This window comes from Papio anubis, chromosome 18 (assembly GCF_008728515.1).
Source record: "Papio anubis isolate 15944 chromosome 18, Panubis1.0, whole genome shotgun sequence".
Taxonomy (NCBI): Eukaryota; Metazoa; Chordata; class Mammalia; order Primates; family Cercopithecidae; genus Papio; species Papio anubis.
Window position 1 is genome coordinate 65,462,585 of NC_044993.1, and position 24,211 is coordinate 65,486,795.

At 40.7% G+C, this 24,211-nt stretch overlaps 1 protein-coding gene across 2 annotated transcripts in view; it reads left to right on the forward strand.

The window, feature by feature from the left end:
* The first annotated feature begins 3,440 nt into the window (after positions 1–3,440).
* The window catches only part of LOC116271325 (activating transcription factor 7-interacting protein 2-like), a 48,095-nt gene continuing 27,324 nt past the window's right edge, over positions 3,441–24,211 (forward strand). The window contains exons 1-3 of one of the 2 annotated variants that reach the window (XR_004179854.1): positions 3,441–3,572; positions 4,590–4,737; positions 4,825–5,189. The gene's annotated coding sequence lies outside the window, so the exon portion shown is untranslated. Of the gene's footprint in view, positions 3,573–4,589; positions 4,738–4,824; positions 5,190–24,211 lie in introns of those variants that run through there. The other variant, XM_031658497.1, reaches the window with a different exon arrangement.

Genomic DNA, 24,211 nt, shown 5'->3' on the forward strand with positions numbered 1-24,211 from the left:
GCTTCTGGGTTCATTCAGGTTGTTGGCAGAACTACTTTCATTCTCAAGATTTGCATGTGGTCCCTCTCATCTTCAAGCCAGGAACCATGGGTTGAGTTCTGCCTGTGCTTTGAAAATCTATGAATTTCCTTTCTGCTGCATCTATGTGACTTGTCTTTTGCCTTTAGGGATTCACATGATTACACTGTACTCACCAGGAAAATCTAGGTTAAGTCCTCCATCTTAAGGTCAGCTGATTATAACCTTAATCATATTTGCAAAGTCCCTTTTGCCATGTAAGGTAACTGTAAGAGGCATACTAGGAGACAAAGATCATGGGAGTACAAATTCTGCCCACCACAATCCTCAATGGAAGAAAACGAACAAACAAGAAAGCATTCCAACACAAAAATCTAAAGAATTTACTCAAGATCATTGATAGTCTCAGCTTCATTAATTTTAGTAATAGTTACTATACATCAAGTGTCTACTATAAGTCAGGAAATGTACAAGAAACTGTATCTGTTATTATGTTAAGCATTATTTATTTTAAAAAGTCAAATAGCAAATTGAGAGACTTCATAGTACTTCATGTAGCACATTATGTGAATGAATGAATTTATTTATTTATTTATTGAGACTGAGTCTCACTCTGTCACCAGGCTGGAGTGCAGTGGCGTGATCTTGGCTCATTGCAACCTCCTTCTCTGGGGTTCAAGCGATTCTCCCGCCTCAGCCTTCCAAGTAGCTGGGACGACAGGTGCGCACCATCATGCCCAGCTGATTTTTGTTTTTTTAGTAGAGATGGGGTTTCACCACGTTGGCCAGGATGGTCTTGATCTCTTGACCTCAAGTGATCTGCCCACCTTGGCCTCCCAAAGTGCTGGGATTACCGGCGTGAGCCACCACATCCGGCCAACAATAATAAACTTTATTAACATAATGTCCAGTAAATATCAATTATTTTTTTTTTATAGAGATGGGATCTCGCTATATTGCCCAAGCTGGTCTCAAACTCCTGGGCTCAAGCTATCTGTGGGTCTTGGCCTCCCAAAATGCTAGGATTACAGGTGTGCACATGGCCTATTATATTACTATTATTAAAATGAAATACAAGATATCCTAGTACCTTAAATAGACATAACAAAATGCTAGGATTACAGGAGTATGCCTGGTCTGTTTTATTACTATTGTTAAAATGACATACAAGATATCCTAGTACCTTAAATAGACATAACATTTCTAAAGGCTAGTTACTCACTGTTAACTGAATTAAGTCCAAATTCCTTATCTGACTGCAACTTACTACCTTCCACTCCCTCCCACACTATCTCTCTTAGCAACCCTATAATTATTTTCAAAATCATGTTCCAGAACAACAAAAAATGTGCAAAGATTAGGATTGTTTTACATTTTACTAATATCCTTAATGTCTGACTTAATACAGTAAGACTCTCTCTCTCTGTTTTTTTTTTTGAGATGGAGTCTCATTTTGTTGCCCATGTGGGGTGCAGTAGCGCGATCTCGGCTTACCACAACCTCCACCTCCCAGGTTCAGTCTATTCTCCTGCTTCAGCCTCCCAAGTAGCTGGGATTACAGGCATGTGCCACCATGCCCAGCTAATTTTTGTATTTTTAGTAGAAATAGGGTTTCACTATGTTGGCCAGTCTGGTCTTAAACTACTGACCTCATGATCCTCCTACCTCAGCCTCCCAAAGTGCTGGGATTACAGATGTGAGCCACCGTGCTTGGTCTCTCTCTCTCTTTTCTAAGACAGTCTCTTGCTGTATCACCCAGGGTGGAGTGCAGTGGCACTATCACAGCTCACTGCAGCCCCTAACTCCTGAGCTTAAGTGATCCTCCCTTCCTCTCAGCCTCCCATGTAGCTAGAAGGATGCAGCTTTTTATTTTTACTTCTGTAGAAAAGTGGAGATCTCACTTTGTTGCCCAGGTTGGTAGTTAAATTCTCATGTCTGCTTCTATATTCAATCTGTAGCAATATCACACATCAATTTTCCAGAGGCTTCTAGAAAATTCCATTGACTCTTCTGACTCAGAGAATGAAAAAAGCAAAAACATCTTTATATTATAAAAATAGTATAATTATAAAAATAGGATTGACATTAAAGATTACCCCTAGATCCCTGGAGCATATTCGGGGAACTGGCTGGTTGGAATATGTTATTCTGTTGATGACCTAACCTAGATTGTCTGGACTCCTCATTTTTCTCCTAACCGGAAGTGACAAGGCAGGCAGCTCTAACCTCATCACAAGCGTGGCTGGCTCACGCCTGTAATCCCAGCACTTTGGGAGGCCGAGGCGGGTGGATCACCTGAGGTCGGGAGTTCATGACCAGCCTAACATGGAGAAACCCCGTCTCTACTAAAAATACAAAAAAAACTTAGCCAGGCATGGTGGTGCATGCCTATAATCCCAGCTACTCGGGAGGCTGAGGTAGGAGAAGCACTTGAATCTGGGAGGCGGAGGTAGTGGTGAGCCGAGATCACGCCATTGCACTCCAGCCTAGGAAACAAGAGCGAAACTCTAATAAATAAATAAATAAAAGAGGGCATTATGGACCTAATCTACTGTTGTATTTCCTGTATTTTCTACACAGTGGGCATTCAGTAACCACCTGTTGAGTGAGTTCATGGCATCCAAGTGGGCAGCCACCTAAGGCATCGGGTCTCATGAAATCACAGGCAGCCAAGGCTGGCAGGTTCCTGGGACAATTTAGCGAATTCAAGGATCTGGTGCAGGCTGGTGCGGTGGCTCATGCTTGTAATCCCAATACTTTGGGAGGCAGAGGAGGGCGGATCACCTGAGGTCAGGAGTTCGAGACCAGCCTGGCCAACACAGTGAACCCCCATGTATATTAAAAGTAGAAAAATTAGCCGGGCATGGTGGCACACACCTGCGGTCCCAGTTACTCGGAAGGCTAAGGCGGGAGACTCGCTTGAACCTGGGAGATGGGAAATGGGGATTGCAGTGAGCTGAGATCACGCCACTGAACTCCACCCCGGGCGACAAGAGCAAAACTCCGTCTCATAAAAAGAAAAAAAAAAAATAGTATGGTGCTAGGACCAATCTCCTGAGTCGCAAAATTTAAGGAGTCGTCAAAAAAAGTAAATAAGATAAAGTATTTTCAAACAATATTTAAAAAATTCAAATCGCAAACTACCGATCAGGATGAGGAGTTGTTTTTGTAAATACGGTTTTATTCCCAATAAGTTTCGAAAGTCTAAATCTTCACACTAGTCACTGAAAAGAAAGGCCCAGCTCAGGCGCCTCCATCTGCGCTATGGCGGGAAAGCCCCGGTGACTGACCGGAAGAAGCGCTCACGGAGGCGAACCCTAGGCAACCCTCAGCTTACTTCCATTTCCCCTCGCGGCCCTTCGCCCCGCCCACTCTAGCTGGCTGTGCCTGATTGGGCTGGGCTGCCGCACATTCGCGCCGCCATTGGTCCATAATCAGCTGGGGGTGGGCGTTGGGAGACCTACTTCAGCAGGTCTTGGCCGGACCACCATTGTTAGCGGCTGCGGTTCGAAGTGGCTTTGGGTATTGCTGCGGTTGGCGCGGTGCCGCTCTAGGTACGTTGGGCCCGGGCGAGTGTCCTGCGGGAGCGGCGATTGGCGGGGTGGCGGCTCTGGGGGCGTCGGTCGCCTCTCTGAGGGCAGGTCTCGGAGGCCTCGGAGCGCCGGGCCGACCGGACGTTTGCGGCGAGGCTGCCCTGACTGAAAAGCGCCCGCGGGGCCGTCTGACCCGGCCGGCAAGGGGCCCCTGAGGGGCTGACGGGCGCGTCTGCACAGTTTTCGGAGAGGGGTGCTGGTGAAGCGGGAGTGGTGTGCGGCCCCAGGTCCGGGCGGCACTGGGGTTGGGGACTGCGGAGGGAAGTGGTCCGTGTTTTTTGTTCTGAGGGGTAACTAAAAGCTCGCTCTTGTCCGGAATGCTTTTAGAAATTAATGGATCAATCTCCACTTCCACCAACTTTAGTGTCCCATTGCCAAGTTTTCTTGAGTCGTTTTAATCATCTAATGAAGCCAGGTGCCAGAAGGCAACTGGATCTTGCCAGGCGGCCTTGAAGTTTGTTAAAAAGTGGGGACCAGAGCATCAGGAAAAAATACAAAATTCTGAGTAAAATGCCGAAATCCCGTACCTCTGAGCTTGCCGGTGTAGGGATGGTAGGATTTAAGGAAGACGACTTCTTTACGGTAGAAGTTCGTTTTTATGATTTTTTTAAAGAAAATTCCATCTTATCGCCCTTCTGTAACCACCTTTCTCCAAGTTTGGCAAGCAGGTTTAAGAAAGAGAGGAAGCAGTAATTATTTTTGCTTTATTTCTGTTAAAACCTTACCGCATTTAGGGAAACGGACTTCTACCTTTCCATGTTCCTATGTTGAAAATGAAGTTTCTAACCACGTGTTGCTTCCTTTACGACACAATGGCTTTTTCTGCTCTGAAGACTTGTATATGGTTAATATGTATAGAAGAAGAGGACAGTTGTACTGAATAGTCCACATTAGAAAAACTGTCATATTCACTTAAATTGTTATTCTAGATTGCGACTTAATACTGTTTTTATTATGATTTTGTCGTATTTATTGTAGCCAGTAAATGACCTGCGACATAACTATTTGCAAAACAAATGGGGAAGACCAAGATAAAGATAAGTTATATCACAGGAAAGCAATTGAAAAATGCAAAAATGAAGCATCAGAATGAAGGACTAATAACACTGAATTCAGCTTTTGTGAAGTATGCCTTTCTTCTTAGCTTGTTTATTCTGCAATATGTTTGTAGAAGTGTTGACTCCGATCTTAATCAAATTTACTTCACTCTCAGTCTTATCTGCAGATATGTACAGACCACATCCTAAGATTGACTTCTGCCTCAACAGAAATACATGAGCCAGTGCCTTATTGGAAATGATTTGCGTGTTTTAAGAACTGGTGTATATAGGTACATCTTGAATGTTGTGCTTTCCTTGCCTTATGCCTGTACTTCACCTCAGCCTTCAATTCCATTGTGTTTCCTTGCTACTTGATATCTTGAAATCTGGTACGAAACTATTGCATGATCCCTGCATCTTTGCTTGTGCATATATCATAGTTCTCTTACAGTGAGTGTGCACAATCTATTTCATTTTATGTAATCAAAGTTTAAATAATATATTGGATAGTTAAAAATAAAATATAACTTTAAATGCACAAGAGTACTAGTTCTCATTGTTCAGTGAGATAATACAAAATACAAAAAACCGTATTCTCTCATTCTATGTCATAGTCTATTTATTTTACTTCCCCCCCCGCCCCACACACACACTGCAGTGACTTATCTATCTCTTTTATTTTATTTTATTTTGAGGCAGAGGTTCGCTCTTTGACTCAGGCTGGAGTGAAGTGGCACGATCTCGGCTCACTGCAACCTCCGGCCTCTGGGTTCAAGCAATTCTCCTGCCTCAGCCTTGCAAGTAGCTGGGATTATAGGCGCCCGACTAATTTTTGTATTTTTAGTAGAGACAGGGTTTCACCATGTTGGCCAGGCTGGTCTCAAATTCCTGACCTCAGGTGATCCGCCCGCCTCCGGTATCTCATGTTCATATATCATTTAGATAGTTATTCTACATTACAGTAGACTAGGAGAGTTCTTTATCTTCATTTTTACCAATTGTGGGACAGATTGAAGTCAGCCAGTATCTAGAGAGAAATAATCTCATGACTTTTTGGAGGACAGAGAGAGAATGTATTGGATTTTTTTGAACTCCTGATTAAGTTATGAAATGTTTAGAGAGGTGTTACTAAAGTTAGCCATTAATTATTTAGAGGCATTGTATGTGTCTACTAAATGTGGTAATTTCCATTGGTATAACTCTGAGGCTCTAGTGTATACAGTATGCTGATTTGAAATAGCTTACCAGATAGCCATGGCAAAAGTTGCCGACGCCTTTTTAGTACTCTTTATTAAGGAGACAGTGACTTTGGGAGGCTTTTCAGTACTTGTTACTAAGGAGAGAATAATTTTGGGTGGCTTTCCAGAGGTTTGTTTTTAAGTGAATATTCATTAAACAGCATTTATTAAAACTACTGTAAGAAAGGCTATATCACTGAAGATATAAAAAATACTTGTAGTAGGAAATTTAGATAAAGAAGAGGTGATCTTTAAGCTTGATCTTGAAAGAGCGTAGACTAGGGGGAAAGGTTGATAATATGACAGTTCTGGTCAATTTGGCAAGTGAAGGTTAGGTTTATAAGAAGGTTCAGTTGATATCTCCAGGAAAAGACAAACTACTGTTAAAGATAATGTAGTCATGGTAGTCTATCTGGCTATATAGAGAATATTTATAACAACTTAAATATTGATTTAACTGAAAATATGATGAGCTGTAAGAGTCGTGTGAACTACAGAACTGGATCTATGAGTGCACAGAAGGGCAGACCACAATGCTTTTCGCATCCTCCCCTGCTTCCCATGGGCAGAAGACCTGGCTGTAGGAAATCTAGCTAATTACAAGAACGTCTTTATAATTTGGAGGGAAACTCTTGGAACTGTGAGTGCTCCCTGTCCAGTGTTACCATTCCCTACCATCCGATTAAAATGTTTCCTCCCCACCTTCAAAAAAATTGTATGAGTTAAATCTTCATCTTCAATTACAGGAAATTGACATGGCTAAAATTTACGAAATACTGAGATTTTAAAAACGGGTTGTTAAAGTGATTGCCATTAGATATTTGGGAGTGCTGGCAAACAACTGCTTTGTTTCATAATGAACATTTTGTACTATTACATTGATAAAACTTGGAAAAAGTAATGTCACAATTCTATTAGCATTCAGTTGATGCGGATGCTACTGGTCTATGAACCACACTTGGGATTATTTCATGGTCATTATGAGATTAACTGCCACCTGGCCTGAGTTTTGTCATTTTGTTAACCACTATATAACTGTTAAAGCAGCCGTGTTGCTTCATAGTAACGTACCTGTTTTGTGTTTATGATAGATTTCTTTGAGCCTTGAGACCCTCCGTTCAAATATTGGCTGAAGTATCTGACTTTGAACAAGTTTAGTTAAATGGGTTTTTTTTCTAAATTTTTACTTTTTAAAAACAGTAACAGTAAAAATTCAGTTCAGTAGTTTTTTATTTTTTAATGAGAATTGCTCTTTTAAAATGTATACTATCTTGTAGAACATCATTGGAGAACAGAGATGTTTTATAATGGAGAAACCCAATGAAGCAGGGAAAAAACCAACTAAATCAACATGCACCCATAGCTTTGAACTGTAAAAGGAAAAAAGACTAAGCTAACTTTTAACCACAAAGATACAGGAAATATGCTATTGCTTGGAAAGTAACATACTTTTGAATAATTTACAGGTTAAGAAATTACAGTGCGTCTTAGAAAATATTGGATAAGTATCAAATTATAAGGTAGAATTTTTCAAAACTTGGGGGCCCAACTAAAGTAGGGCTTAGAGGAAAATTTACAGCTTTAAATGAGAAATTAGAAAAAAAGGCTGGGCATGCTGACTCATGCCTGTAATCCCACCACTTTGTGAGGCCAAAGTAGAGGATAACTTGAGGTCAGGAGTTTGAGACCCACCGGGGTAACATTACAGGACCCTGTCTCTACAAAAAAAATGTTTTGTAAAGTTAGCCAGCCATGGAGGCACACACTTGTAGTCCTAGCTACTTGGGAGGCAGTAGGATTACTTGAGCCCAGGATTTTGAGGTTGCAGTGAGCTATGTTCATGCCACTGCACTCCAGCTGGGTGACAAAGTGAGACTCTAACAATAGAAAAGGAAAAAGACTGAAAAATATCTGAGTTTTTACTTGAAGCTGGAGCAAGAACAGCAAAGCAAATGCAAAGAAAGCGGAAGGAGGATAGGGCATGGTAGCTCACATGTGTAATCCCAATGGTTTGGGAGGCCAAGACCGGAGGATTACTTGAGCCCAGGAATTACAATCCAGCCTGGGCAGCATAATGAGACCCCATCGCTATGAAAAAAAAATTAGCTGGGTGCAGTAGCACGCACGGGTAGTCCTAGCTACTCTGGAGAACGAGATGGGAGAATTGTTGAGCCCAAGAGTTCAAGGTTACAGTGAGCTATAATTGCGCCATTGCGTTCCAGCCTGGGCCACGGAGAGACCCTGTCTCAAAAAAAAAAGAAAATGTGCCAGGCATGATGGCTCACACCTGTAATCCCAGTACTTTGGGAGGCTGAGGTGGGTGGATTGCTGGAGCCCAGAAGTTGAAGAGCAACCTGGGCAATAAAAATAAAAAAAAAAGGCCAGGCACTGTGACTGCTAGCTGTGGGAGAATCACTTGAACCCAGGAGGCAGACGTTGCAGTGAGCCGAGATCGTGCCACTGCACTCCAGCCTGGACAACAAGAGTGAAACTCTGTGTCAAATAAAAAAGGAAAAGGAATATGGCGGGAAATAATGAAATGGAACACTGTATAATAGCAAGCTAGCAAACTTAAAATATTTTGGCAATCTTTTTGTCTTTTTTTTGTAGTTTACTTTGACAATCTTGATACATGTTTAATAAAAATGATCAAGTAAAAAGAAAAACACATCACTAATATCAAGAATGAGGCCAGGTGCAGTGGCTCGTGCCTGTAATCCCAGCACTTTGGGGGGCTGAGGCAGGAGGATCACCTGAGGTCAGGAGTTCAAGTCCAGCCTGGCCAACATGGAGAAACCCCATCTCTACTAAAATAAAAAAATTAGCTGGGTGTGGTGGCACATGCCTGTAGTTCCAGCTGCTGGAGAGGCTGAAGCAGGAGAATTGCTTGAACCCAGGAGGTGGAGGTTGCAGTGAGCTGAGATCGTGCCACTGCCTTCCAGCCCGGGTGACAGAGCAAGACTCTGTTTAAAAAAAAAATGAGAAAAAAAAAAAAAAATGAAAAGAGGGACAGCACTACAGGTATTACAAATACAATTAGAGAATACTGTAAGAACTTTGTGTTGACAAATTTGAAATTGTGTTGAAATGGAAAAATAGGTAAAATTGACACCAAAAGATATAAAAAGTATGAATGGTTGTATATATCTTCTTCTTTTTTTTTTTTTTTTGGACAGGTTTTCACTCTTTTCCCCTGGCTGGAGTGAAGTGGCAAGATCTCAGCTCAGTGCAACCCCTATCCCCCAGGTTCAAGTGATTCTCCTGCCTCAGCCTTCCAAGTAGCGCCTGCCGCCATGCCCGGCTAATTTTTGTACTTAGTAGAGATGGGGTTTCGCCATGTTGGTCAGGCTAGTCTTGAACTCCTGACCTCAGGTGATCCACCTGCCTTGGCCTCCCAAAGTGCTGGGATTACAGGCATGAGCCGCTGCACCTGGCTTTTTTTTTTTTTTTTTTAACTGGAGATGATGTCTCACTATTGCCCAGGATGGTTTTGAACTCCTGGGCTGTTTGAGTCTTGACCTCCCAGAGTGCTAGGATTACAGGTGTGAGCCACTGCTCCCAGCTGGTTCTACCTCAATTTTAATTGAAAACTTTTACCACTAAGTTAACCCCAGGCCAAGATGACCTTAGTGGTGAATTATTCTAATATTTAAGGAAAAATAACACCATTCACACACAAATTGTTCAGAGACTAGAAAGACTGTAGTTTATATGAGGCCAACAAACCTTTGATATCAACACCCTATAAAAACAGACCCATTTCTCATTAACATTGATATAAAAATTATAAACATAATTTTAGCCGTTTATAGGCCAGGCACAGGCCTGTAAATTTCTAATCTCAGCACTTTGGGAGGCCAAGGCAGGAGGATTTCTTGAGCCCAAGAGTTTAAGACCAGCCTGGGCAACTTAGTGAGACTGTCTTTAAAAAAAAATTAACTGCGTGTGATGGGCGCCCCTGATGTCCCTGCTACTTGAAGGGTCAGGTGAGAGTCTCGTTTGAGTCCAGGAGATTGAGGCTTCAGTAAGTTGTGTTCGTGCCCACTGTACTTTAGCCTGAGCAACAACGTGAATCCCTGTCTCCAAAAGAAAAGAAAAATGAAGTTTTAAAAATGAAACTATTAGGCCAGACATGATGGTTCACACCTGTAATTTCAACACTTTGGGAGGCTGAGGTGGATGGATCACTTGAGGTCAGGAGTTTGAGACCAGCCTGGCCAACATGGTGAAACCCCTTCTCTACTAAAAATACCAACATTAGCTGGGCATGGTGGTGGGCACCTGTAATCCCACCTACTCAGGAGGCTGAGGCAGGAGAATCGCTTGAACCCGGGAGATGGAGGTTGCAGTGAGCCGAGGTTGCCTCAATGCCAGTATACTCCAGGCTGGGTGACAGAGTGAGACTCTGTCTCAAAAAAAAGACACCATTAGAAAAGTTCTATGGCAGTAAAGGAATAGAACAAAAGGCATGAGATGTAAACTAAAAAGTGAAAGGCCGACATAAATCAAGCTACAAGTGGATCCTGAATTATGATTTGACATGATTTTTAGTTTATGATGCTATGGAAAGTGATAGGCACTCAGTAGAATATAAATAAATTACATGAGAAATTCAAGACATTAGTATAACATCAACTTTGGGTTAAATTATTTTGCTCGATTGTAGGCTAATATCAGTGTTCTGAATATGTTTAAGATAGGCTTAAGCTTAGCTATGATGCTTGGTAGGTTAGTTGTACCTGTATTTACTGCCTCTTTGACCTAGGATATTTTCAATTTCAATTTCTGATAGGTTTATTGGGATGTAATACTATTGCAAGTCACACAGCATCTGTATATCAATAGTAATATAAAGGCCAGGTACGGTGGCTCATGTCTGGAATCCTAGCACCTTTGTAGGCCGAGGATCATTTGAGGCAGGAGTTTGAGATGAGCTTAGGCACCATAGTAAGACCTTGTCTCTACAAAAACATTTTAAAATTAGCTGAGTGTGATGGCGCATACCTGTAGTCCCAGCTGCTTGGCAGGCTATTTGAGCCCAGGAGTTCAAGGCTGCAGTGAGCTTTGATCTAAGCACTGTGCATGATAGAGAGACCTGTCTCTAAACAAACAAAAACAACCAAGTAATGTCAGGTGTGAAAGGATTAAACAATCCAGTGTAATGACAGAGATTTCCAGACTAAAGGGAAAAATAGCCTTGGCCTATAGGCTGTTGACAGGAGACAGACTTTGGATTCAAAGATGCAAATAGGCTGAAAGTAAAAGGGTAGATGAAGATACAACATGCAAATAGCAACCATAGTAAATCTAGCGTGCCTGTACTGATTTCAGACAAAATATACTGAAACAGTATTGCTGGCGATAAAGAGGGACATTCTATAATGACAAAAGAGTCGGTGCCTCAGAAAGGCATACATATCATAAACATATGCACCTAATAAGAGAACAGCAAAATATATAAAGCGACTATTGACAGAATTGAAGGAAGAAGTGCACAATTCAGTAATAATTGGAGAATTCAATACAACACTGTCATAATGGATAGAAAACTGAGGAAATCAGCAAGACAAGAGAAGACTTGAGCGACACTAAACCAACTAGACTGAAGAGACATCTTTGAACAGTCCACCCAACAACAGCAGAATAGACTTTCTTTTTGAGTGTATATAGAACATTCATCAGTATAGTCACATTAGGCCATGAAGCAAACGAACACATTTAAAAGGATTAAAATTATGAAAAAGCATTATCTGACCGGTGAATAAAATCAGAAATCAGTACTAAAAAGAAATTTGAGAAATTTACAAATACGTTGAAATTAACACTTCTAAATGAGTCAAAGAAGAAATCATGAGGTTAATTAGAAAATACTTTGAGGTGAAAGAAAATGAAGACAAACATATCAAATGTTTTGGAGGGTGCAATTACAGCAATTCTTGGAAAATTTATAGTGATAAATGCTATATTTAAAAAGACCTCAAATCAGTAACCTAGACCTTTTAAGAAACTGGAACTAGAAGAGCAAACTGAACCTAAAGTCAGTAGAATGTAAGAAAAAATTAGTGTGGAAATTAATAGAGAATAGGCAAAAATAGAAAAGGGAAACCTTTTTTTGAACGATCAACAAAATTAAACATTCAGTAAACTGAGCACGAAAAAGGGAGAGAAGACTCGAATTACTAAAATCAGGAATGAATGAGGGGACATTACTACAGACCTTCTAGTAGTTAAAATATATAAGGGAATACTGTAGAATAATTCCAATTGTATGATACTCCATTTAATAGATGAAACAGACAAATTCCTAAAAAGACGCAAAACTACCAGAACTCACTGAAGAAGAGGAAAGTCTGAAGAAACATAAACAAGTAAAGCAGTGAAATTAGGACAAAATGAAAAGCCTCAAATCAGATGGTTTTATTAGTAAACTCTACGAAACATTTAAAGGTACAGTTCTTCAATTCTTCCAAGAAATAGAAGAGGATGGAACATTTCTCAAATAATTCTTTAAGGCTACTATTATTTGAATACCAAAAGCAGACCCCAACACTATAGGAAAAGAAAACTGAAGAATGATATTTTTTTAAAGTATGTAGGTGTGAAAACCCTTAACCAAATGCTAGTAATTTGAAACTAACATAAAAGGATTATACACCATGACCAAGTGAGATTTGTCTCAGGAAAGCAAAGTAAATTTCTCGTTATGTGCCATATCAAAGAGAACAAAGCTACATGATCTTTTTAAGAGATAGTGAAAAGCATTGATAAAATCCAATGTCCCTTCATGATAAAAACATTAAACAGCAGGGAAAGTTTGGAACTTTCTTAACTTGTTAAAAAGCATCTGTAAAAAACCCACACAGCAGGCCGGGCACGGTGGCTCAGGCCTGTAATCCCAGCACTTTGGGAGGCCGAGGTGGGCAGATCATGAGGTCAGGAGATCGAGACCATCCTGGCTAACACGATGAAACCCCGTCTCTACTAAAAATACAAAAAAGAAATTAGCCGGGTTTGGTGGCAGGCGCCTGTAGTCCCAGCTACTTGGGAGGCTGAGGCAGGAGAATGACGTGAACCCAGGAGGCAGAACTTGCAGTGAGCCAAGATCACGCCGTTGCACTCCAGTCTGTGCGACAGAGCGAGATTCCGTCTCAAAACAAAAAACAAAAAAACAAAAAAAGCGAAGCAAAACCCACAGCTAACATCGTGGTGGAGGATTGGAGGTTTTCCTGCTAATTCAGGAACAAGATGACCCCTCTCTGCATTTCTATTCATCATTGTACTGGAGGATCTAGTCAGGAAAATGAAGCCAATTTTTTTTTTCAAATAATAAAAGCATCACATTGGAAAGGGAGAAGTAAAACATACACACATAATGTGATTTAATATGTAGAAAATTCTAAGAGATTCACAAACCATTAAAGATAAAAGTCAGTGCAACAAAGTTGCAGGATGGAAGATCAGCATACATAAATCTATTTTATTTCCATATACTTGCAAAGAGGAATCCAAAACTGAAATTGAGGAAAGCATATATAATAGCATCGAAAAGAAGTACAAAACATATACTCTGAGAACTGCAAAATCCCATGCTCATCTAACCAGAGGACTCATATTTTGAATATTAACCCCTGATCAGATGTATGGTTTGCAAATATTTTCTCCCATTTCATACATTGTCTCTTCATTCTGTAGATCTCTTCCTGTACAGAAGGTTTTTAGTTTCATATGTAATTCCAGTGCTCTATTTTTGCCTTTGTTCCCTATGCTGTTGGGATCATATCTAAAAAAGGTCATTGTGCCGACCAGTGTCATCAAGTTTTTCCCTATGTTTCCAGTAGTTTTGTAGTTTTGGGTCTTACATTTAAGTTTGTTTTCTTTTTTTGAGATGGAGTCTCGCCCTGTGGCCGAGGCTGGAGTGCAGTGTCATGATCTCGGCTCACTGCAGCCTCTACCTCCTGGATTGAAACGATTGTTGTGCCTCAGCCTGTTTTGTTGTTGTTGTTGTTGTTTTAATTGAGACAGTGTCTCACAGGAAGACAAGAGGCACATGACACCATACCTAATTAAAACAAAAATTTTTTTTAAAGGTTTTTGTAGTGACAGGGTTTCCATGTATTGCCCAGGTTGGTCTCAAACTCCTGGGCTCAAGCAGTCCTCCTGCTTTTTTGACCTCCCAAAGTGCTGGGATTACAGGCATGAGCCACCACGCCCAGCCTACATTTAACTTTGTAGTAATGCATTTAAAGTTGACTTTTGTTATGTGGTGTGAGATACTGCCTAGTTTCTTCTGCATGTAGATATTCTGTTTACCCAGCACCATTTATCATAGCAGCTGTTCTTTCCAAATTGTACGTTTTGCCTTTTGGTTCAAAATCAGTTTAATATAAATATGTGGATTTTATATCTGGGTTCTCTATTCTGTTCCATTGGCTATATCTGTTTTTATCCCAATACTGTAGTGTTTTGTTTACTGTAGCTTTGTGGTATATTCTGAAATTGTCTAGCATGATCCCTCCAGCTTTATTCTTTTTGCTTAAGATTGCTTTGGCTATTTGGGCCCTCCTGTGATTCCACATTAATTATCCATTTTAGGATTATATTTTCGATTTCTATGAAAAGTGACATTGGAATTTTTATAGGGATTACATTGTCTCTTTAAGGTGTTTTGGGTAGTATAGTCATTTTAGCAATATTAATTCTTCTAAAATATATGAGGAACTCAAATAACAAGAAAACAAATAAGCCAATTAAAAAATGAATTCCAGAGTTTGAGATTATGGTGAGCTATGATCGCGCAGTTGCATTCCAGCCTGGACCACAGAGAGACCGAACCTCAAAAGAAAATGGGCTGGGCGTGGTGGCTTATGCCTGTAATCCCAGCACTTTGGAAGGCCAAAGCGGATGAATCGTTTGAGCTTAGGAGTTTGAGACCAGCCTGGGCAACATTGCAAAACCCCGTCTCTACAGGAAATTAGGTGTGGTGGTGCACGCCAGTGGTTTCAGCTACTCAGGAGGCTGAGGTGAGAGGATCTCATGAGCCTGAGAGGTGGAAGTTGTAGTGAGCTGAGATCGTGCCACTGCACTGCAACCTGGGTGACAGAGTGAGACCTCATCTCAAAAAAAAAAAGGCAAAGGACCTGAAGAGACATTTTTCAAAAGAAGACATGCAAATGGCTAAAGTGCACATTACTAATATTCATGGAAATGTAAATTAAAACTACTATGAAATATTTCACACCTGTTGGAATGACTTATCAAAAATAAAAGATAAGACCAGGCGTGGTGGCTCACGCCTGTAATCCCAGCACTTGGGGAGGCTGAGGCAGGTGGATCATGAGGTCAGGAGTTTGAGACCAGCCTGGCCAAGATGGCGAAACCCCATCTCTACTAAAAATACAAAAATTAGCTGGGTTTAGTGGTGGGCACCTGTAATCCCAGTGACTCGGGAAGCTGAGGCAGGAGAATTGCTTGAACCCAGGAGGCAGAGGTTACAGTGAGCCAAGATCACACCACTGCGCTCTAGTCTGGGCAACTGAGCAAGACTCCATCTCAAAAAAACAAAAACAATAACAAATGTTGGCAAAGATGTAGAGAAAAAGGAACTGTTGCACACAGTTCATGGAAACATGAATTAGTACAGCCATTATCATTTTTTAGAAGTTCAAAAAATTAAAAATATAACTATGATCCAGGAATCTTATTATTGGATATATATCTAAGGGATATTAAATCACTATATTGAAGAGATACTTGGACTCACATGTTTATTGCAGCATTATTCACAGTAGATACAGAATCAACCTGTCTGTCAAGGAATGAACGAAGAAAATGTGGTGTATGTACGTAACGGAATATTTTGCCTGTCATTTGCAAGAACATGAATAAGCCTGTACATTGTGTTAAGTGAAATAGTCTAGACACAGACAAATACTGTATGATATCTCTCATTTTTGGAATCTAAGACTCATTTAAGGAAGAAGTAGAAAGGTGATTATACAGCTAGGGGGTGGTATTGAATAGATAATTGGTCAAAGGATATAGAATTTCAGTTAGGGAAGTATATTCAAGAGATCTGGTGGGGCGAGGTGGCTCATGCCTGTAATCCCAGCACTTTGGGAGGCCAAGGCGGGCAGATCACCTGAGGTCTGGAGTTCAAGACCAGCTTGACCAACATGGAGAAACCCCATCTCTACTAAAAATACAAAATTAGCTGGGTGTGGTGGTGCATGCCTGTAATCGCAGCTACTCGGGAGGCTGAGGCAGGAGAATCGTTTGAACCCAGGAGGCGGAGTTTGCAACAAGCTGAGATTGTGCCTGGGAAACAATGAAATTCCGACTTAAAGAAAAAAGAGAGATCTATTGTGCAAAACCTGACTAGTCAGGAACAATATGCTGTATACTTAGAAAATTATACAGCAGTAATGTCAAAATTCATAAATAATAACTGCAATCTTAAATGAAAATAGTAATACTAAACTGATTACAAATTCAACACAATGCTTATGAAAATTGCAACTGGCTTGGGAGAAATTTATGATTTTTCTTTTCTGTGTATATTTAAGGTGAGTTTATTTTTAAGTATTGTGAGAGATAGGGATTCGGTTTCATTCTTACACATAGGTCAATCCAGTTTTCACAGCACCATTTATTGAAAAGAGTCTGTCCTTTCCGCAGCATATATTCTTGTTAACTTTGTCAAAGATCACTTGGCTATAGATATGTGGCTTTATTTCTGGGTTCTCTGTTCAGTTGATCTGTATGTCTATTTCTATACATTGCTGTTTTGATTACCATCAACTTTGTATTATAATATTGTTAGAAGTCAGGTAATGCAATTATCTTCAGCTTTATTGTTTTAGCTTAGGATTGCTTTGGCTATTTGGGCTCTCTTTTGGTTCCATGTGAATGTCAAGACTGTTTTTTGTAATTCAGTGAAGAATGACATTGGTACTTTGATAGTGAATGCATTGAATTTGTAGATTGCTTTGGGCAGTATGGCCTTTTTAATAATATTAATTTTCCTGATCAGTGAGCATGGGATATTTTTCCATTTGTGTCAGCTGCAGTTCCTTTTGTCAGTGTTTTGTAGTTTTTCTTATATAGGAGGTCTTTGACCTCCTTGGTTGAAAATATTCCTGAGCATTTTATTTTATGTTTTGTAGCTATGGTAAATGGGATTGCTTTCTTGATTTGGCTCTCAGTTTGATTGTTATTGGTGTATAGAAATGCTACGCATTTTTATTTGTTGATTATTTTATTTATTTATTTTTTGAGACAAGAGTCTTACTCTGTTGGCCAGGCTGGAGTGCAGTGGCATGATGTCGGCTCACTGCAACTTCCGTCTCCCAGGCTCAAGCAATTCTCCTGCCTCAGCCTCCCAAGTAGCTGGGATTACAGGCATGTGACAGCACGGCCGGCTAATTTTTGTGTTTTTAGTAGACATAGGGTTTCACCATGTTGGCCAGGCTGGTCTTGAACTCCTGATCTCAGGTAATCCACCTGCCTCGGCCTCCCACAATTTTGGGATTATAGGCGTTAGCCACTGCTTCCAGCTATTTGTTGATTTTTGCATCTTGAAACTTAGTTTGTTTATCAAATTAAGAGTTTTTTGGTAGAGTCTTTAGGGTTTTCTAGACATAAGATCATGTATCATCAGCAAACAGATACATTGATATCCTATTTCCTTTTTCTTTCTTTCTCTTACCTGATTGCTATGGCCAGGATATATATAGTAGTATGTTGAATAGAAGTGGTGAAAGTGGGCATCTTTGTTTTGTTCAAGTCCTTAGAGGGGGTTCTTTCAACCTTTCTTGATTTAGTATGATTTTGGCTGTGGGTTTGTTGTATATGGCCTTATGGCCTTTATTATTTTTAGCTATGTTCATTCCTTTTTGTTTTGTTTTATTTTGTTTTTGAGATACAGTGTCACTGTGTTGCCAGGTTGGAGTGCAGTGGCACGATCTTGGCTCACTGCAACCTCCATCTCCCAGGTTCAGGTGATTCTCGTACCTCAGCCTCCCGAGTAGCTGAGATTACAGGTGCCTGCCACCATGCCCAACTAAATTTTGTATTTTCAGTAGAGATGGGGTTTTGCCATTTTGTGGCCAGGCTGGTCTCGAACTCTTGACCTCAGGTGATCCACCCGCCTCAGCCTCCCAAAGTGCTGAGATTATAGGCATGAGCCACTGCACCTGGCCTTAGCTATGTTCATTCTATGCCTAGTTTATTGGGGGTTTTATCATGAAGTGATGCTAAATTTTATGAAATGCTTTTTGTGCATGTATTGAGATGATCATATGGTGTTTGTTCTTAGTTGTGATATATCACATTTATTGATTTGCATGTGTTGAACCATCCTTGCATCCTTAGTGTAAAACCCATTTGATTATGGTTTATTTTTATTTATTTATTTATTTATTTTTGAGTTGGAGTTTGGCTCTTGTTCTTGTTGCCCAGGCTGGAGTGCAATGGTGTGATCTTGGCTCAGTGCAACCTCCACCTCCCAGGTTCAAGCAATTCTCCTGCCTCAGCATCCCAGTTACCTGGGATTACAGGCACACTACCATGCCCAGCTAATTTTTTTGTATTTTTAGTAGAGACGGTGTTTCACCATGTTGGCCAGGCTGGTCTCGAACTCCTGACCTCGTGATCCGCCCACCTCAACCTCCCAAAGTCTGGGATTACAGGCATGAACCACTGCCCCTGACCTATTGTCTTTTTGACGTGCTGTTGGATTCAGTGTGCTAGTATGTTGTTTAGGATTATTTCATTTATGTTTATCAGGGATATTGGTCTGTAGTTTTCTTTTTTTGCTGTGTCGTTGTTTGGTTTTGATATCAAAGTGATACCACCTTCATGGAATGTGTTAAGAAGAATTCCCTCCTCTTTTTTTTCCTCTCTTTTTTGAATAGTTCCAAGAGGATTGGTGTTAGTTTAGCTTTGTATGGTAGAATTCAGCTGTGAATCCATCTGGTTCTGGGCTTCTTTGTTGTTGGGAGAATCCTTTTTTTTTTTTTTTTAATTGATTCAATCTCACTAATTATTCATCTATTATTTAGGATTTCTGTTTCTTCCTGGTTAAGGCTTGGGAGATTGTATGTTTCCAGTAATTTATCCATTTCCCATAGGGTTTCTTGTTTGTCAGTATATACCTGTTCATAATAGTCTCTGTTGTTGTTTTGTATTTCTGTGGTATCAGCTGTAATGTGTCCTTCTTAATTTGATTTTGTTTATTTGGACCTTACCTATTCTTGGTTGGTGTAGGTAGTAGTTTCCCAATTTTGTTTACATTTTCAAAAAACTAACTTTTTGTTTTATTTATTCTTCTTTTTGGTCTGTATTTCATTTAGTTCTGCTGTGACCTTTATTTCTTCTGCAAATTTTTGGTTTGATTATTTTTCTAGTCTTTTGAGGTACAGTGTAAGATTCTTAATTTTTGAACTTTTTTTTTTGATGGAGACGTTGAATGCCATGAAGTTCTCTCTAAGGACTGCCTTTGCTATATCCCAGAGGTTTTAGTATGTCATCTTTCTATTTTTGTTTGTCTCAAATATTCTTAATACCCATATTCATTTTTTCAATGACTCAGTGATAGTTCAGAAGCATGTTGAATTTCCATATATTTTTATAGTTCCAGAGATTCTCTTGGCATTGATTTCTAGTTTTATTCTGCTGCAGTCTGAGAAGATACTTGATATGATTTTGATTTTTGTTTTGTTTCGTTTTGAGACAAGGTCTTACTCTGTCACCCAGGCTGGAGTGCAGTGGCATGATTTTTGATTTACTGCAGCCTTAACCTCCCGAGCTCAAGCAATTCTTCCACCTCAGCCTCCCAAGTAGCTGGGACTATAGGCATGTGCCGCTATGCTTGGCTAATTTTTGTACTTTTTTGTAGAGACAGAGTTTCACCATGTTGCCAGACTGGTCTCAAACTCCTGAGCTCAAATGATCCTCCCACCTCAGCCTCACAGAGTGCTGGGATTACAGGCATGTGTGACTATGTCTGGCCTGGTTTTGTTCTTTTAAAAAATATGTTCATAGCCAGGTACAGTGGCTCCCCCTGTAGTCCTAGCATTTTGGGAGGCTGAGGCAGCAGGATTGCTTGAGGTGAGTTCGAGACCAGCCTCTCAACACAGTGAACCCTTTCTTAAAAAAAAGAAAAAAAAAAGTTGTCTTGTTTCGTGGTCTAATGGTCTGGCTTGGAGAATGTTCCATGTGCTAATGAGAAGAATGTATGTTCTGCAGGTAGAATGTTCTATGAATGAAAGTTAGGTTCATTTGATTTAAAGTTCAATTTCAGTCCAATATTTGATTTTTCTGTTTCCATCTGTCTAGTGGTGTTTGTGTGGAGATGAGAGATTTTCCAGGTTAATGGATGTCAGGTATAAACCCTACTGCTACCACTGCAGCTGGCTCTTAACTGTAAGTGCCACCCTACTGGCCTGGAAGTCAGCCCACATAGCTTATTACAACATGTGACACAGTGCACAGAGCTCAGGAGTGTGAGGTGAGTTCCATGCTGGCTACTCAGGAGATTGTGAACCTGCTCACCTACCTGTTACACAGCTACTACTACTGGCATTTGAGAAAACTACCACACTAAGGCTTTTTAGAACCAAGGTAATAATAGAGTTTTCACCACTGAACTCGTCCAGAAGCAAAGTCACAACCTCAAGAAAAAAAACTTCTGTCCTAGCAAAAGTAAGTTTAATAATAGCAAGAAGCAAATACGTCTCTGGATGTGCAGAAATAAGCATAAAGTTACAGGAAGCATGAAAAAGTAAGGTATTATAACACACTCTCAAAGGAACATAGGAGTTCCTTAGCAACGGATTCTAACCAAAAATAATAATTGAAATGCTGAGAAGCTCAAAATGTTTTAAAGGAAACTTAATGAAATGCAAGGGAAATCTGAAAACCCATACAAAGAAGTTGGAAAATCAATTTAGGTTATAAATGAGAAATTTACCAAGGAAATTAGATATGTTTTCATAAAACCAAACAACTTTATGGCAATGAAAAATTCTTTGAAGGAATTTTGAAATGCATTTGAAAGTCTCAAGTATAGACTAGACAAAGCAGAAGAAATAATGTTTTTGAATTAACCTAGTCAGAGAAAAATAAAGAATATGTAAGAATGAAGAAGGCCTTTGAAACATACGAGACTACATAAAGCCGCAGAACTAATGAATTAACAGTATTTCCAAAGGGAAAGAAAAAGCAAATATTTAGGGAACCTTTTTCAGGAAATAATTAGTGAAGACCTCCCTAGTCTAGCAAGAGATTTAGACATCTTAGATATAGGAGGCCTAATGATTCCTAGGAAAATATGTGGCAACATGGGTTTAATGCCATATAGTCATCAGACTGTCTCAAGTCAAGGTGAAGGAAAGAATTATAAAATCAGCAAGAGAAAAGTGTCTAATCACATAAAAGAAACCTCATTAGACAAATAGTGTACTTGTCAACAGTAATCTTTTGTTTTTTCCTTTTTGGGACAGTCTTGCTCTGTCACCCAGGCCGGAGTGAAGTGGTGTGATCTCGGCTCACTGCAACTTCCGCCTCCCGGGTTCTAGCGATTCTTCTCCCTCAGCCTCCCGAGTAGCTGGTATTACAGCTGTGTGCCCCCACACTCAGCTGATTTTTAGTGGAGATGGCGTTTCACCATGTTGGCCAGGCCGGTCTCGAACTCCTGACCTTAAGTGATCCACCCACCTCAGCCTCCCAAGGTGCTGGGATTACAGGCGTGAGCCCTGTGCCCAGCCTTTTTTTTATTTTTTGAGACAGTGTCTCACTCTGTTGCCCAGGATAGTGTACAATGGCAAAATCATAGCTTACTGCAACCTCTGCCCCCAGGTTCAAGCAATTCTCATGCCACTGCCTCCAGCTGGGACTACAAGCATGTGCCACCATGCCCAGATAATTTTTTTGTATTTTTAGTAGTGACAGGATTTCCCCACATTGGCCAGGCTGGTCTCAAACTCCTGGACTCAAGTAAACCACCCACTTTGGCCTCCCAAGGTGCTGGTTTTACAGGTGTGAACCACTGGGCCCAACCAAAAGTAACCTTATAAGTCAGAAAGGGATGAGATGGGATGGGATGGGATTGTCAAAGTGCTGAAAGAAAAAAACTGGTGAACCAGGAATTTTGTATCCAACTAGATTAAGTTTCATAAATGAAGGAGAAATAGTTTTTCTTACAGAAGCAAATGGTGAGGGAATTGATCACCAGTAAGTAGACCCTCCCTACAATAAATCCTCAAAGAAATCCTGAGCATCTTAATGAAAGGTCAATATTTGGCTGGGTGCCATGGCTCATGCCTATAATCCCAGCACTTTGGGAGGCTGAGGTGGGTGGATTGCCTGAGGTCAGGAGTTCAAGACCAGGCTGGCCAACATGGTGAAACCTGGTTTCTACTAAAAAAAATACAAAAAATTAGCTGAGTGTGGTGGTGGGTGCCAGTAATCCAGCTACTCGGGAGACCTGAGGCAAGAGAATTGCTTGAACCCAGGAGGCTGAGGTTCCAGTGAGCCGAGATCACACCATTGTAGTCCAGCCTGGGGGACAACAGCAAAACTCCATCTCAAAAAAAAAAAAAAAAAAAAAAAAAAGTCAATATTCATTATCATGAAGACACCTGGAAGGGGTAGAGCAAGGTGGCTGAATGGAAGCTGTTAGTCCAAGCTGCATCATTTTGTAAGCCTGCCACCATTTTACAGACCTTGCTCAGAGTGAAACATTCCACAGGGGCTTGGGCTGTGAGAAACATCCTGCCTAACCACCTGACTACAGAAACATTCTTATCACATCCTGCTGGACAAAGGCCCAAGGAGCATTCTTATCACATCCTGCCGGACAAAAAGGCCAAATCACCTGACCACAGGAATATCTATCAACATCCTCCCAGGCAGCAAGCCATACCACCTAGATCCCTCCTGCCCAGACCTATAATTACCCCAGCCTGTAAGTGGCAGTGGGCCTTGACACTAAGTTGGTCCCCCTATGTAGGTTTCTACTGACAATAAACCTGTGTTGCTGTTGAGCTGCCAACTCTCTGTTCTTAACCCTTGACTTTCCTTCAAATCTAACAGAAGCTTTCACTTGAAGTCAGGAGTTCGTGACCAGCCTGGCCAACATGGTAAAACCCCATCTCTACTAAAAATAAACTAGCTGGGTGTGGTGGCACGTGCCTGTAATCCCAGCTACTCAGGAGGCTGAAGCAGGAGAATCGCTTGAACCCAGGAGGCGGAGGTTGCAGTGAGCCAAGATCACGCCACTGCACTCCAGCCGGGGTGACAGAGCAAGAATGCCTCAAAAAAGAAAAGAAAAGCTTCAAGTAATTCTTTTTCATAGACTATTTTGCTCTGTCACTCAGGCTGGAGTGCAGTGGCGCAATCACGGCCCACCATAGCCTTGACCTCTACAAGATCAAGCAATCCTCCTAGCTCAGCCTCTCGAGTAGCTGGGACTACAGGCTTGCACCACCACCCTTGACTAATTTTTTATATTTTGTAGAGATGAGGTTTTGCCATGTTGCTATAGCCTTGACCTCTACAAGATCAAGCAATCCTCCTAGCTCAGCCTCTCGAGTAGCTGGGACTACAGGCTTGCACCACCACCCTTGACTAAATTTTTATATTTTGTAGAGATGAGGTTTTGCCATGTTGCTTGGGCTGGTCTTGATCTCCTGGGCTCAAGCTATTCACTTGCCTCGGCCTCCCAAAGTGCTGAGATTACAGGCCTGAACCACCATGCCCAGCCAACTTAAACTAATTAACCTAATGATGCATCTTAAAGAACTAGAAAAGCAAGAGCAAACCAAACATAAAAGTAGTAGAAGAAAAGAAGTAATAAAGATCATTGCAGAAGGAACAAAAGATCAATGAAATTAAAAGTTAGTTTTTTTTAAAGATAAAGCAAATGTTTATGCAGACTATGAAAAATAATACCTCAGACATTCAAAGCATCATTTGTGGCTACTGTGAGCAACTTTAAGCCAATAAATTGGAAAATCTAGAGGAAATGGATACATTCCTGAGCGCATACATCCTACGAAGATTGAACCATTAAGAAATCCAAAACCTGAACTGACCAGTAACAAGTAATGACATAAAAGCTGTAATAAAATGTTGCCCAGCAAAGAAAAGCCTGCGCCCCAATTGCTTCACTGCCGAATTCTACTGAACATTTAAAGAAGTAATACCAATCCTACTGAAACCATTTTGAAAAGTAGGTGAGGAGGGAATACTTCCAAACTCATTCCATGAGATTACCCAATACCAAAACCAGACAAAGACACATTAAATAAATAAAACTACAGAC